The sequence below is a fragment of the Alexandromys fortis genome, unplaced genomic scaffold (genome assembly GCF_014885135.2).
Source record: "Alexandromys fortis isolate MF-2015 unplaced genomic scaffold, M_Fortis_MF-2015_v1.1 scaffold_131, whole genome shotgun sequence".
Lineage (NCBI taxonomy): Eukaryota > Metazoa > Chordata > Mammalia > Rodentia > Cricetidae > Alexandromys > Alexandromys fortis.
Window position 1 is genome coordinate 1,587,577 of NW_026068023.1, and position 13,717 is coordinate 1,601,293.

Genomic DNA, 13,717 nt, shown 5'->3' on the forward strand with positions numbered 1-13,717 from the left:
GACAGAAGTGAAAGGCTGGAATGCCTAAAGTAAGTAGGAAATCATTCCTTAACTTCTTAAATGCAATAGGAACGCAGCAGAGAGTAGCTCATTAGTGTGTGTGTGCTCATGAAGTGACAATGATTATTTTCTTTCTAGCCTCACTCTGCTCTTTTTTTAAAATAATTTATTTATTTTTATTTATTATGTGCATTGGTGTTTTGTCTGCATGTATGTCTGTGTGAGGGTGTCATATTCCCTGGAACTGGAGCTACAGACAGTTATGAGCTGCCACATGGGTGCTGGGAATTGAACCCAGGTCCTCTAGAAGACCAGCCACCGAGCCATCTCTCCAGCCCTCGCTCTGTTCTTTAGGATCACAGGTTATCCTTCCTTACCCACTATGGTTCCACGTCTCAGGACTTTGGATGATAGATAATCTTATCAGTAAGAAATATGATAAATTATGCTATATTTATGTGTCTTGTAACAGAGTTTATGTAACATCAAACTGAACACTTTACACATCATAAAGGCAAATGCTTTGTAACTCATAGAAATACGTGCAATTAAACTTTAAATTCATGGTTAGATTTACTCTTGGGCAATTTTTATTAAAACATAGAACAAAATTGGTTTTACATCTTGATTAGGTAGGAGGAGCACGGCAGTGGTTTCCAGAGGCAGGGTCTGCCCCGAGCCGCCCCCCTCCAAACCTTATCCAGCCCCCTTGCTAGCTGTCAATTGACAGCTCTGTGCCCACGACTTTCTCAATTATGAATTGGGGGTGGCAAGCGGTGTCCTTTCCACCTCTCTAATTCCATGAGTCTTTGAAAAGCTACAAGATTTTTTTCTTCTTCTGGAAACTAGCACAGGTATAATGTGTAGGACTATAATCTCTTGGCATCTGTTTTATTGAAAACTGTAATTAAGGTGATTTGTCCATTTTTGGATGGGAACAAAAATAGAGTGTGCTAATCTTCCACATATTATTTGTGCCTCTTTACCTTTCATTTCATAAATGAGTAGGATAATATATTCTTGCTACATACTGTTCACCATAAGTCTTGCCAAATACATAGACATCACTGTCACATGCTAGTTCCCACATACTTGACGTAGCCTGCTCTCTGTGGACCTACAGGTTCTTACATGTGACACAGGGCTGTCCTTGCGGTCTCAAAACCTTTAACCATCATTTTTTATGTCAGAATTGATTTTACCAGTAATGTGTTATAAGCTTCATTTTTATATAGAGAAAAATAGAAACGCCACCAACGTCCACTTAATGATTAAGAAACTACCTAGAGATAGAGATCAATGGTAGAGTGCTTACCAAGCATGTGTAGAGCCCGAGGTCCAATTCCCCAGACTTGGCTCAGCCATTAAAAAAAAACTTGCTGATCTTTCAGAGGACCAGAAATTGGTTTCGAGCACCCATACCCAGCGCTTACAAGAGAGGATGAAATTCCTTCTTCTGGCCTTCATGGGTACTGAGTACCTACACAAACATGTGCATATATGCACAGAAACACAAACTCATAAATTTAAAAAAATTAAATCTTTAATAAATCAATTAATTAAAATCTAACTTGGCTCATACCACAAACTCAGACCTTTCCTTAAGCCTCTCAGCCAGGGTTGGTGAACTCCTGCCGGTATAAAAGCTGGATCTGCGCTTCGCTTTCTTTCTGTCTCCCACTGTGTATTTCAATATGAATTTTACATCTTTTAATGCTAAAGAAATGAAGAGAAGAACGATACCGGGTAGCATGTGTGCATTATATGAAATTTCAATTTCAATGTCCGTAGACCAGGGGGGTTTTACTGGAACACTGATGCATTTGTATTATCTGCCCATGTAGGTATGACTGCTTTCTCAAGAAAATTGTTGTATATTTGTTACAGAAACCCAGAGTGTTTATTATTTGTCTCTTTCCAGGAAAAAAAAAAGCTGATCCCTGGTCTAGATTATATGGATCTCTTAGTTAGAATATCTAACAAAATAAAGTTAAAAGACAAACTAAGCACACCGTGCCTGTTTTACATACACTTGGGCTGGTACCATTGTATAAGACAACTACACATCCTTCCTTATGCTGCTAAGTTTCTTTGATAAAAGTTGGTCACACATCTGTTTATTTTATTGTTATTCTCATTTTTTCCACTTCCATTCATTTCTCTTCACTCTACCAATATAACTAATTACCCGAGAATAAGTCACTAATCAAATGTAGATTTATTATCTAAGTTGCTCAAACAAACACTTGATCGATCTTACCCAGTAGTACAAAGTGCCGGCACAGAGGTGTGTCTCGACAGGAAACAGAAAGGGAAAGTCTTTGACTCAGTTGAGGGGTTAGTGGAGGCTTCAAACTGAGGACCTGGAGAGGAGGGTAAGGGCAGGGTGGTAGAAGGAAGCCAAAAGCATCTGTTCCATGTCACAGCCCTGTTTTCCAAAGCTTGTATGAGTTGGGGTGACTTTCCGAAGCTTCTGCCGGTCAGGATTCAGTGAATGAAACAGCCAATTCACTACCTTAAGATGAGAAGGACAGGGTGGCTAGGGCGAAATCGCGGGGAAACCAGAAGAATGATCTATCTGCTGGCCTTGCAAGAATGACTCCCAGAAGACTATGGAGTCCTGTCACACCGAGGCCACCAGTAGAGTGATTCCAACAAGACCATGTCGCTGTCCACTCATGAGAGATCAGGAAGACATCCTGCTGCGGCTGCCTCTTCATCTTCCTTTCAACACCCTCGAAAGCCAGAAGATGGACGCAGGAGCTCTGCTGTGGAAAGGCAGCTACAGAATCACTCACACAGCAAATCAGCCAGGAAAGCAAGGAAAGGACCGCACCCTGTCTCCAGGTTGCTGGTGTCAGAGGGATTCATCTCCTCCATGTGGCCTGAGCTTTTGCTCTTACACTTTAATAGAAAATGGAAAGGATGTCTACTGCTTTCTGCAGCGTAGCCCAGACTGGAGGATGAGCAGTCTGAGCCACAGAATCTGCCACATGTACAAAATCAGGGTCTCTGTCCAGTCGAGGATTTCCAAATAGTGTGCAATGCCTAGAGCAGCAATGCGTAAATATTCAGGGGGTGGAGCCTATTCTTTTTTTTAAACATGAAAATGCATAGCCCCTGATGCGTAGACAGAGGTTATGTTTTAGCATCCTGTATTGGAAAACACATTAGAAATAGTTAGAAAAAGTTAACCTCTGAGTTAAATTTTGATTATTAATCATAAGACTAAATACACACATTGGGAAATGGCAGTGATACCAATAGTTCACGTAACTGCCTGTGTTTCATGTATTAGCGCATTAGGTTGTGACACATACATAGTCAATCTGTATGACTTCTTCAGTCAGCAAAGAGGACATCAGCCACTTGTGCAGTCCACAACTGCTTCCAGTAGGGTCTTGAAACCCAAGTGTTTTAGAGTCATAGTTGGAGACGGTTAAGCCATATAGTACATTAAGGCGTATGACTGAGGAGCCAAAAAACAAACAAAAAAAAAAAAAAAAAAGAGAAAAAGCTGTAAAAGTATGCTAATTTATTTTGTTCTTAGATGCGAGGTGCTGTCGAGTCATGGAATTTATGCAAAAGAAGGATAAAACCAAATTTTCATATCAGAAAGATTACTCAGCATAGACAGGGCAGTGATGCTGGGGGAATGAAAATGAGGGCAAGGAGAAAACTGGAGGCAGCTGTTTCAGTAACCTAGGCGAGAAAAGCAGCCCTGGTGAGTAGAGTAGAGATAATGGAGACGGAGACATTCGGTACTTAGCTATGGGATCGATGGCTTCACTTGTTTGTTTCTTTAGTGTAACGTACGTGACTGCTAGGAAAGTGCTTGGGTAGCCTTGTAAACCTAAAATAACCCTTCCAGCTTCTGGAGCAAGGTATACACATACAAACTGAAAGCAGAAATGAGTACTGAATTGGGCAGGATAGTCTGCTAACTCCCCACATTGCTGTGGCACAGTATAATAAACATGCATTTCTCATTTGGACCCCAAACCAATAAGAGGAGATTATTTGGTGAGAAGAGACACCAATTCTATTCCGTGTGATTATTCAGACCGGGGCTATTTCCTTCCATTGGTCACACTGTTTCCTAGGACTGAAATTATACAGTTGAACTGCAAACAAAGAGACCATGTGGAAGGAGTATTCATCAGTCATATATGCATTTCGTTGGCTAGAACTCATTCGTGTGGCTTACCTGCGCTGGTCACGAGAAAGGTAGTTTAGCTCTCCACTCAGAGCGAAAAAGGAACATTCCATTTCATAAAAGGCTATTCCATCTCTTCCATAACTGTATGTTAAAGAACAAAAGATCTTAAGATTTGGAAATAGGAACCATGATGAATTCTAGGCATTATCTACATATGATTACTGCGCAGAATGTGAGGCATTTGATCACACTGGAGAAATCCTGTGTTCCTGTAGTGTACAGAGTGGAAAAATGGTAAGGTGCAATACATCTCCTGAGCCAAGAAACAGATAACTGAGGACACAGGAACTAGAGAGAGGAAATTTCACTATCCCTAATAGGTCCCTGGGTTGGGATAGAGACAGCTCGTTTGTCTTAAGGTTCTGCCATTTGTGAGGTTCCACTTCGTATGCGGGATCAGAAACACGTGGCCTGTCTGCTAGATTGGTACACCTCGAGGGTAGAGGTGGATCAACATCATCCTCATGCCTCTAAGGCCTAAGTTTTTTATAGTATTCCACTTTGTTCATCTTGCTCCCAGTCTACTAACACAGCACATTCTAGCTCTCATCTTACTGGTTTTTTTTTATTCTCATATTACTTATTTTGGGTTGTGGGAGTGTGTGCCACCGTGCACAGTGCATGTGGAAGCCAGAGGGCAGCTTCGGGGAACCAGCTGTCCTCTGCTTTGACCATTCGGGTCCTAGAGATGGAACCCAAGTCTTCGGGTTTGGTGGTAAGCGCCTTTACCAACTGAGCCGTCTTGCTGGCCTTCCTGGAGAAAGCACACTGACACCAGCGCCAGTCTTCTCGTCTCACTGCTTCCAGCAACCTCTTCCTCCCTGCTTTCGTCATCGTCCTGTGTTTCCATCACCGTCGTCATGTCATCATTGGAGCAACTTTGTGCCGGAGATGCCACATGTTCTTCGGTGCCACGACAGCTGCCCTTTACAGATATGCATACTGAGAGGGTGAGAAACTAAGTGCCTGGACCTCACAGGAAGTCATGATGAGCCTGGCTGAGCAGACAGTCCTGCGGGACATTGGAGCACAAGCCCTGCCCACCACAGATTCTGAATCTGTGCATTTAAAGAGGAACTTGAAAAGCATGACTTATGTCTTGATTTGACCAAATCTGGGTACATGGGCAAGTGCCAAGTCCTTGGTCCTAAAATATTCAGGACCTGGCGGTGAGTTAGGGAACTTCCTCAAAGACCATTTGATCCAGTGAGGTAAACTTAGCCAAGATACTAGGTTGACCACTAAGCCTCTGGGCGTTTCTACTTCTGTGAGTGTGTGTGTGTGTGTGTATGTGTGTGTGTACTTAAAATGTATTGATATGAACAAATCAAAGTAAACATGTTTTCTTCTAGTGGTAGTTTTATTTTCCCTGAGTGGGAATTTAAAATTGCTTCAATTGCATCTAAGTTAGTGACTAGGAAAGGCGCTCAAATGGCAGCAACACTTGGAAGAAACGTACAGCCAGCGTGTACGGGATGACAAGGAGAGAATGGTTCTGTGTGCATCACAGTAAGCTATACAGACACCATTCCATAGTGGCTTTTCATTATGGAAGCACATCCACTTGGTCTTCTCAGGTTAGTGCGGATCCTTAAGTAAATTATCCCTTGCACAATGTACATCCCTTCGGTTTCACAATATCTCTGACCCCTTGAGTTGTGTTTTGCCATTTCTGCTGGTCCCTTCTGAATTACATCACAGTCATGTTATAGAAAGAGTAAAAATGTAGGTCAAAGATTGTCTTTGCAGTCCCACTGTGGAAACACTAGGGAAGACACAAAGGAAGGAATCATAGCCCGTCTTTGTGCAACATGAGAAGGATTACGTGGGTCTTCTTGAAGAATGTGCCGTACATAGTACTAGCGAAGCTTAGTCAATAACAATGCTTTCCGGGTGAATTACACTTGAAAACTCACCATCTCAGGTGAGTTGTAGTAAAGTCAGCTTTTGAACAGTATGCGGGTGATGACTATCAAGCCCTCTCCCTCTTCTGTGGCGCCAACCGACTGTCAGGCTCCTAACAGTTTGATATCTCATTCATCTACGGCCACCACAGCGTGCTCTTGACAACTCCTCCTCCAAGAAAGTAGACAGACATTACCTGGAAGAACAGATCCCTGACTCTACCCTGGGTTTAAGGCTGTGGCTCTGCAGGATTTGTCTTGCATTCTGAAGGCTCAGCTTTTTAATCTATAAGCTAAAGGACTTGTGCTAGATTTCCAAGATCCTTTCAAGATTTAAAAACACAGCAGTACCCCACACTGTGTGTGGCTGGGGAGAAACTCCCTCTGAAAAATTGACTAGTATCATCCTTTACGACGTGATGGAGAAAATGACTGCCATCTTTATGATTACAACACCTCCATCGTGTCAGTGAAAATTTGTAGAAAACAAACAAACAATCAAATACAAAACTTCTCTTTTCAGCCAACCCTGTAAACCAGAGCCCACATCCGCGTTCCTTCAGGCCAACCAGATTCAATCTGTGGTGACTGCAGCTCCTCAACCCTGAATGCGTTCATGTAAAATTTCTGCTTGTCTTGAGATCACAAAGCTCTTAAGGAGCCATTCTGGTTAGCCTAGAGGCAACACTGGTCTCTGCTGGAACCTGGGCCTGCTCAGAAAGACTTTTTGCCTCAGGGCTGCTGTGATTCTGAGGCACTGCTGACCTGGTTAGTCTGCACCTGGAACTCACCCTACCTGGACCTCAATCCAGGGCCACTTACCCCAGAGTTCTTTTGCGCCTTCATCTCTTATTTCTACGTCCTTACCTACCTACTCTCCTATCTTCTTGAAACCCATAAAGCAGTGATTCTCAACCTCTCTAATGTTGTGACCTTTTAATACAATTCCTCACGTGGTGACCCCAAATCATAGAATTATTTTTGTGACTACTTTATAACTGTAGTTTTGCTACTGTTACTAATTGTAATGTAAATATCTGATATGCAGAATATTTGATATTTGACCCCTGTGAAAAGGTCGTTAAAGACCCTGCCCCTAAAGGGGCTGACACTCACAGGTTGAGAACCACTCACTGCCTTAAAGGGTGTTCTTGCCTTTTATTGGTCTCTGAGGTATTTTGCTTAACCTCCATAATAACTTTAGATTTTTGCTCAAATTAAGAGCAAACTTGTTTCATGTAACTACTGCTTGGCTTTGCCAATATATCTGAAGAAAAGAAAAATGAAATCTTGAGGCTAACATCTGAGCTAGACAGGGCAAAATACAAATGACAAAATACCAAAAATATTTTGGTTTATTCTGCTGTATTACTCACCATTAAAAATATAATTATTTTCTGCTGGACATGGTGGCATGTTCCTTTCCCTCCCTCTCTTTTGCTTTTTTGAGAAAGGATTTCTCTGAGTAGCCTTGGTTGTCGTGGAACTTGCTGTATAGACCAGGCTGGCCTTGAACTTTTAGAGACCCTCATCTCTCCATCTCTCCTGCAAGGGCTGGGATTAAAGGAAGGTCTCACTCCCTCCCGGCTAGGGTAACTATTCTATTTTCCATATTTATAGACTTTTAAATCCTTCAGTTGCTATGAATACTTTTAGGACAAGAAAGCTGGCTTTATTTATAAGACCGTGAACCCCCTTTATCCAGAAGCACATGCTAGGAGCACTGCTCATCAGCCTGGTTTGTTCATTTGGGGAGCTCATAACAGGCAATCAACTGCACTGAAATACTGGTTTCCAGTTAACAAGTTGCCTTCAAGAATATTGTCTCTTTTCGTGGAGCAAAGAGGTGAGGATTTTACTGAGCAGACTGTCAAAAGTTAACAAAGCAAAGGAAAGCAGAGGGCACCTGGAAGAACCTTTCCATACAAGCAGTCCTCTCTAGGGGAAAGCCTGTCGCCTGCCTTGACGAGGAAGGAAGGTAGAGGTGAACAGAACACAGAGCAATTCCATGGGACCAGAGAGGGGATAAATCCAGGCATCTGATTCCTGTGCATGATTTTGTTAAGCCTCCTGGGTGTTATCAGCTTAGAACAGGTTGAAAGTCACCCATAGTTTATTCGAAGGAGGAAAAAGAGCAAGGACCAAGGAATCCCATTTCAGGGTATGAGCAAGCACGAGATGCCACACAGCCTTTTGCCTAGGACAGCTGTTGATGGATGATTTGTCTGCAGATACTGCTTTAAAAGAATAAGGAAGTAGGTGAGACTAAGGCAGGTGATGGGTATGTCATATAAATTTCAAGAGGAATGGAGTTTTATTTCTTCTGATATAATGAGTAGATTATATGAACAATAAGTAAGATGAGATGGATAAAACAACATAATTCTCGATAAAAAACATATTTTACATTACAATTAAAGACACTTCTTTAGCATATAATTTGACATAATTATTGGCTCCTACTACCAAAAATAATGTGTTTTTTATTTAAAAATGCCTTAAAGGCAAGGCTATGACATTCAGAAGGAAAAGTATACCACCTGTTTTATGTGACAGCAATAATTTATTTTTGCCAGACTCATCAAATTAAATTATCCTGAGCTGTAATTTTTATATGTAAACACTTTAAAAGAGAAATCCCTATTTACTCTATCAGACTTTGAAACCACTTGGATCCAGGGAGTATTTTTAGATGTCAAATCCTAGATAAGCATTTGAAAGATGTCTGGGTGGCATAACTTCCATAGTATTTCAAGACGGGAAGCAGAATGTAGACTGGTTCCTGGAGGCACAATGCCCTGGAATAAGCCACACTTCCTTCAGCAAAGCCCGACTTCTGGACTACCCCAGATTTGATAGATTTCAAGTTTTCTGCTTTGAGACAAACTAACCCAGGACAATGGCTATGTCTGCTTTGTTTCAAACTGATATTTTAGTTCAGTTGAATATTTAAGCTCTTCTTGGCTGGGTCTAGTCTTCAATTCCAGGTTGTTCACGGCTATGAACTCCAGAGTTTCCGGAATATTGTACCATCCAGTACCTACAGTACTGCCTAGCATGTGGTAGGTTTCTATTGTAAATATTGACTATATCAGGATGGTATATGGAGATACTGTCAATCGATCAGGAATTCTGCTCACCTGATATTCAAATTCTTCTGAAAGCAGTTGGTGTACATCCGGGTCAGGCTACCAAATTGACAGTTGAGTTCTTTTTCCTCAATTCACTGTTAGGTTACCTTGTTCTTAAGGTAATCTCTGGTCCTAAACTGTGACTATACCAGCAGTTTACAATGATCTCTTTCAGCTCCATAAACATACTGTCTCAGTACAAGTGATTTTAAGCGCTAGAAATCTTGATACAGTTAATAGCGGTCAATTTTAATATCCCTTACATACAAAAATATAGCTTGTATTAATTTAGTTTTAAGATCCTGATAAAATAAGGTATAACTGTTGAACTGAAAATATGTATTCTATCGATCAGAATCATCTTTTCTGGACTATGAGCTAAAACTAGAGTGTGGAATGGAAAGCCCTCAAAACCACTGCGAATCCTGAGTGTGGGGACAGCCGTGTGTGGTGGCGGGTACAGTAGCTGCTTATCATAAGGCTGGTTTTGAAAACAACAAATCAAGTTGGTCCTTGGCAGTGGCTCCGTTCTTCAGTTAGCTCCCCTGGTCTTTTTGTTGTTGTTGTTGTTTCCAGAAACATGGCCTCCAGTATGTCTGTGACTTTGGGTGTCACCAAGATGTTCAGTAACATGAAGATGCAGAAGTCCTCGATCCAAGAAGACAATGCTCTTTGCTTGAGGGATGGAAGGAAACCCGGCACAAAACCCTAGTAGGTGATGTAGGGCAAACTGTGGGTGGCCCTCACTCACCTTTGTCAAAAAGCTGCCTGGCTAGCTGTGCCCTCTATGACACAACCTACCAGACCAAGGAGAACAAAGAGGAGGACCCGGTGGGTCATCTGGGTCCCCGAGAGTGTTCTTCTTAGTAGCAAAATGATCTATGCTAGTTCCAAGGATGCCATCCCGAAGTTGACAGGAATCAGCAAGAATTACAAGCAAGCTGAGAGGAGGTCAAGGCCCACACCACTCTTATCTCCCTGGAATGCGAGCCTTTGTGACCAGCCCCCAGCCCCCTGCCTGAAACGTCCACTAGCCCAGACCTGCCCTCCCTCTGGGACCCGCAGGTTGTCCAGTCAGACTGGAGAGGCCTGGGAGGATTCCAGCAAGAAAAGGGCAGTGCCTTTGTCCCACTTACCTGAGCAGTCCTCCGCGGCGCCTGGACTTTTCGCCTCTATCATTCCTGATGGCTCCAGCCTTCCCCAAACTACATTTGATCTTCTCATTCCTCTTGGATAGAAGCAAAACAAGTTTGTCTCAGTCACCCAGTGGGAGGAGAAACTGGTTTTTCTGTTGTATGTGGGAGAGAGTTTGGAGGGCAGAAAAGAAAGGTGGAAAATGTTGTGATTGCATAATCTCAAAAAAAAATATTATTTGAAAAAAAAAATGCAAGAAACACTTAGAAAACTTACATTTCAATACATAATTAAAATACTTGACCATCCTGGTACAGGAGCTCACACCTGTAATTCTAGCTCTTGGGAGGTGGTATCAGGAAGATTGTTGCAAGTTTAGAGTGGGTAGCCTGAACCACTGAGTAAGTTCCAGGCCAGCCTGGGCTACAGCTTAAAACTCTGTCTCAAACAGAAAAAAAGACTTCACCATAGAAATATATAAAACTCACAAACTCACAGGAAAATAAGAAAAGTTTTACATGAATTTCTCATGGCCACAATATACATAAAACTTTCAAAATCAAAATTAAAATAGGTTAATCCCATATTTATTATTAATTTCTAAACACATTGATTTGATTTCTCTAAATATAATGTAAAATGATATTTTATTTGTTTTAATAAATAAAGCTTGCCTAAAGATCAGAGGGTATAACTAAGCTACTAGAGGCTAGGCAGTAGTGACACACCTTTAATCCTAGGATTTGGAAGACAGAGGCAGAGGGATTCTGTGAGTTCAAAGCCACCCTAGGCTACACAAGATTAATGCAGAAATAAATCCAGGTGGTGGTGGCTCACACCTTTAATCCCAGTACTAAGTAGGGGAGTCACAGGCCTTTAATCTCAGCACTAAAGGGGAATATAAAACAAGAGGCGATGGAGGCTCAGGGCTCTGTCTGCAGCCGCCCAGCCTTGGTAGAGGTAAGACTTCTCTAGTGACTTGGCTGTTTTGTTTTTTGGATCTTTAGTTTGAACCCCAATATCTGTCTCTGGATTTTTATTATTCATGTTATAATAATGCCCACCCCACAAATGATGGCATTTTTAATCATTTTGAAATGTTAAAAAAAAGCAAGTACATATAGAGACCTAACATACAAAAGAATTCAGACTAGTAAATATAAAAACATGCATGTTATAAAATAAAAGAAATATAACAAAAACAATATTCCTAATACCCAAATGGTTAATTTTATTTCTAACCTATCTCCTTGTTGAGTGGGCATTCAAATGTTCTCTCATTTGGGAGTGCACATTAGTAGATGACTTCTGGGCAGAAATTTGGCAACAGTTAAAAACAAACATGGAAATGTTCATATGTTTTGACCCAACATATCCTCCCACAGATTTCTCTTAAGGAAACAATAAAAGATGTGCATAAATATTTCTAAGAATGTTTGCCTTAATACTACTGTGCTTGCAAAAATTAAAGCATAAGTTGTGTATTTTGTGTAATTAGTTGGATAAATTATTGCTAGTGTTTCATGTAATAGAATGTTAGTAACTAAAAGCATTTTTCAGAGTACTTAAAGATAGAGTAAAATGCTCAGAGCTGTCTTTTGATTGGAAAGGGCAGATTATAGCTTTAATAACTGTATATTTTTTAAATCTAATACTAGGTTTCACGATGTTCACCAAAGTGTCAAAAATAATAACATGAAGTATTGTTAGATTTATCTACGAGTAGTAGGATATTTTTAAATGGTTTTTTGAGACAAGGTTTCTCAGTAACTATGGAGCTAGTCCTGGAACTCGCTCTGTAGACCAGGTTGATCAGGCTGGCCTGGAACTCACAGAGATCTGCCTGCCTCTGCCTCCCAAGTGTTGGGATTAAAGATTTGCTTCATCACCACCTGGCTAAGTAGTAGGATTTTTTAAATACATTTTATGTTTAAATTTTATGTTTAAAATAGTGTGTGCTTTTCAAGTGAATCTACAAACAGTAGAATTACAAATTCTACTGTTGTAGTGTACAGTGAGTTCGAGGACAGCCAAGGTTACACAGAGAGACACTGTCTCAAAAAACAAACAAAAAGATAGAAAGAAAAGAAAAATGAAATCATATTATTAAAGGAATTACTCTTAAGATGACTTCGCACTTGAAGAAACATGTGATCTGACTTCTAATACAGTAAGGAAGTAGGAACAAATATTCATTTAGTCCAGTTTAACATTAGATAGAGTAGGTGTTAATGATCCCAAGTTAGGAAAAAAAAAAAAAAGAAATTTCAGATGAAAAAGACTAAATGACTTCCCACAATCAGTTAATTCGACAATCATATTTTATTTTTTTCTGAGTATATAGTAATTAACTATGAATTGGATTAGGCATTTACGCATGAGCTAGAAAAGATTAAAAATTATTCCCAAGGGTTTGCAATCTTACAGTAAGTGACATTATTTTTAAAATTGATGTTTTCAATTAGTGGGGTAAGTGCTGTTACAGATATGCAGGAGGAACTACCCCAAAAATATTAGTTTGAATTGTTTCAAATTGCCAATCTTGAACTATTTCTTACCTACAAAAAAAGTAAATATATAAATAATAGAAGTGATATCTCTTTATACTGAAGTCTTTGATCTTGCTATGTAAACTACGCTGGCCTCAAATGTGTCAGCTTGTCAGTGATTATAGGTACACACTACTGTATTTAGCAAAAATATCATTTTTGTATGGTCTGTTTTAGTGCAACTTCATTGAGTGATAATGGTGAGAAGATTCTTGAACAGGAGGGGAGGTTATGAGATAAAGATATCTTCATGTAGAACCAGAGGGAAAAACATAACAAAATGAATGTAGAAAGTTAATATAAAGACTTATTAACTGGAATCGGAGATCTGACAAATAAGGAACAGAGTTATCAAGACTACAGACACAGTAGATACCACCCACCCTTTGACAGTGGGATAAAGTGTCCAGGAAGAACTTTTTTTAAACTCTGTCCCAGTTTTGAGAACTCGTTGAAGATGTTATAACCATGACTCACTGCATTGCAAAGGTGAGTGAAAAAGCCCTGGAATCATACTTTCTAGAGTACAGGGGAAAGCTATCCACAGGCAAGCGGCTGAGGAACAAACAATCCAAGCCAATGCGTTCCTGTCTGCCAAAGGGGCTGGAGGAGCCACCCTTACCAGGAAGTGGTTGCCTGGTGTTAGAGAAGCCATGGGTGCCTGAGTGGTAGAACAGTGTTTAGAACAAGAAAGATAACCCTTCCTCCTGCAAGCGTTCCACTCTTTCGATGGGCCTTAGTGTGATGTTAGCGGCCAAGAAAAACTATTTAAAAGACCAG

The 13,717-nt window shown here is 40.6% G+C and overlaps 1 long non-coding RNA gene across 1 annotated transcript; it reads right to left on the bottom strand.

Annotated features, from left to right (window-relative positions):
• Positions 1–2,391: 2,391 nt before the first annotated feature.
• On the bottom strand, positions 2,392–10,525 carry LOC126514502 (uncharacterized). Its single transcript, XR_007595591.1, has 3 exons — positions 10,391–10,525; positions 4,208–4,300; positions 2,392–3,153 (listed from the first exon to the last, which is right to left on the bottom strand). It is a non-coding gene; the product is annotated as an uncharacterized lncRNA (long non-coding RNA).
• Positions 10,526–13,717: the final 3,192 nt, after the last annotated feature.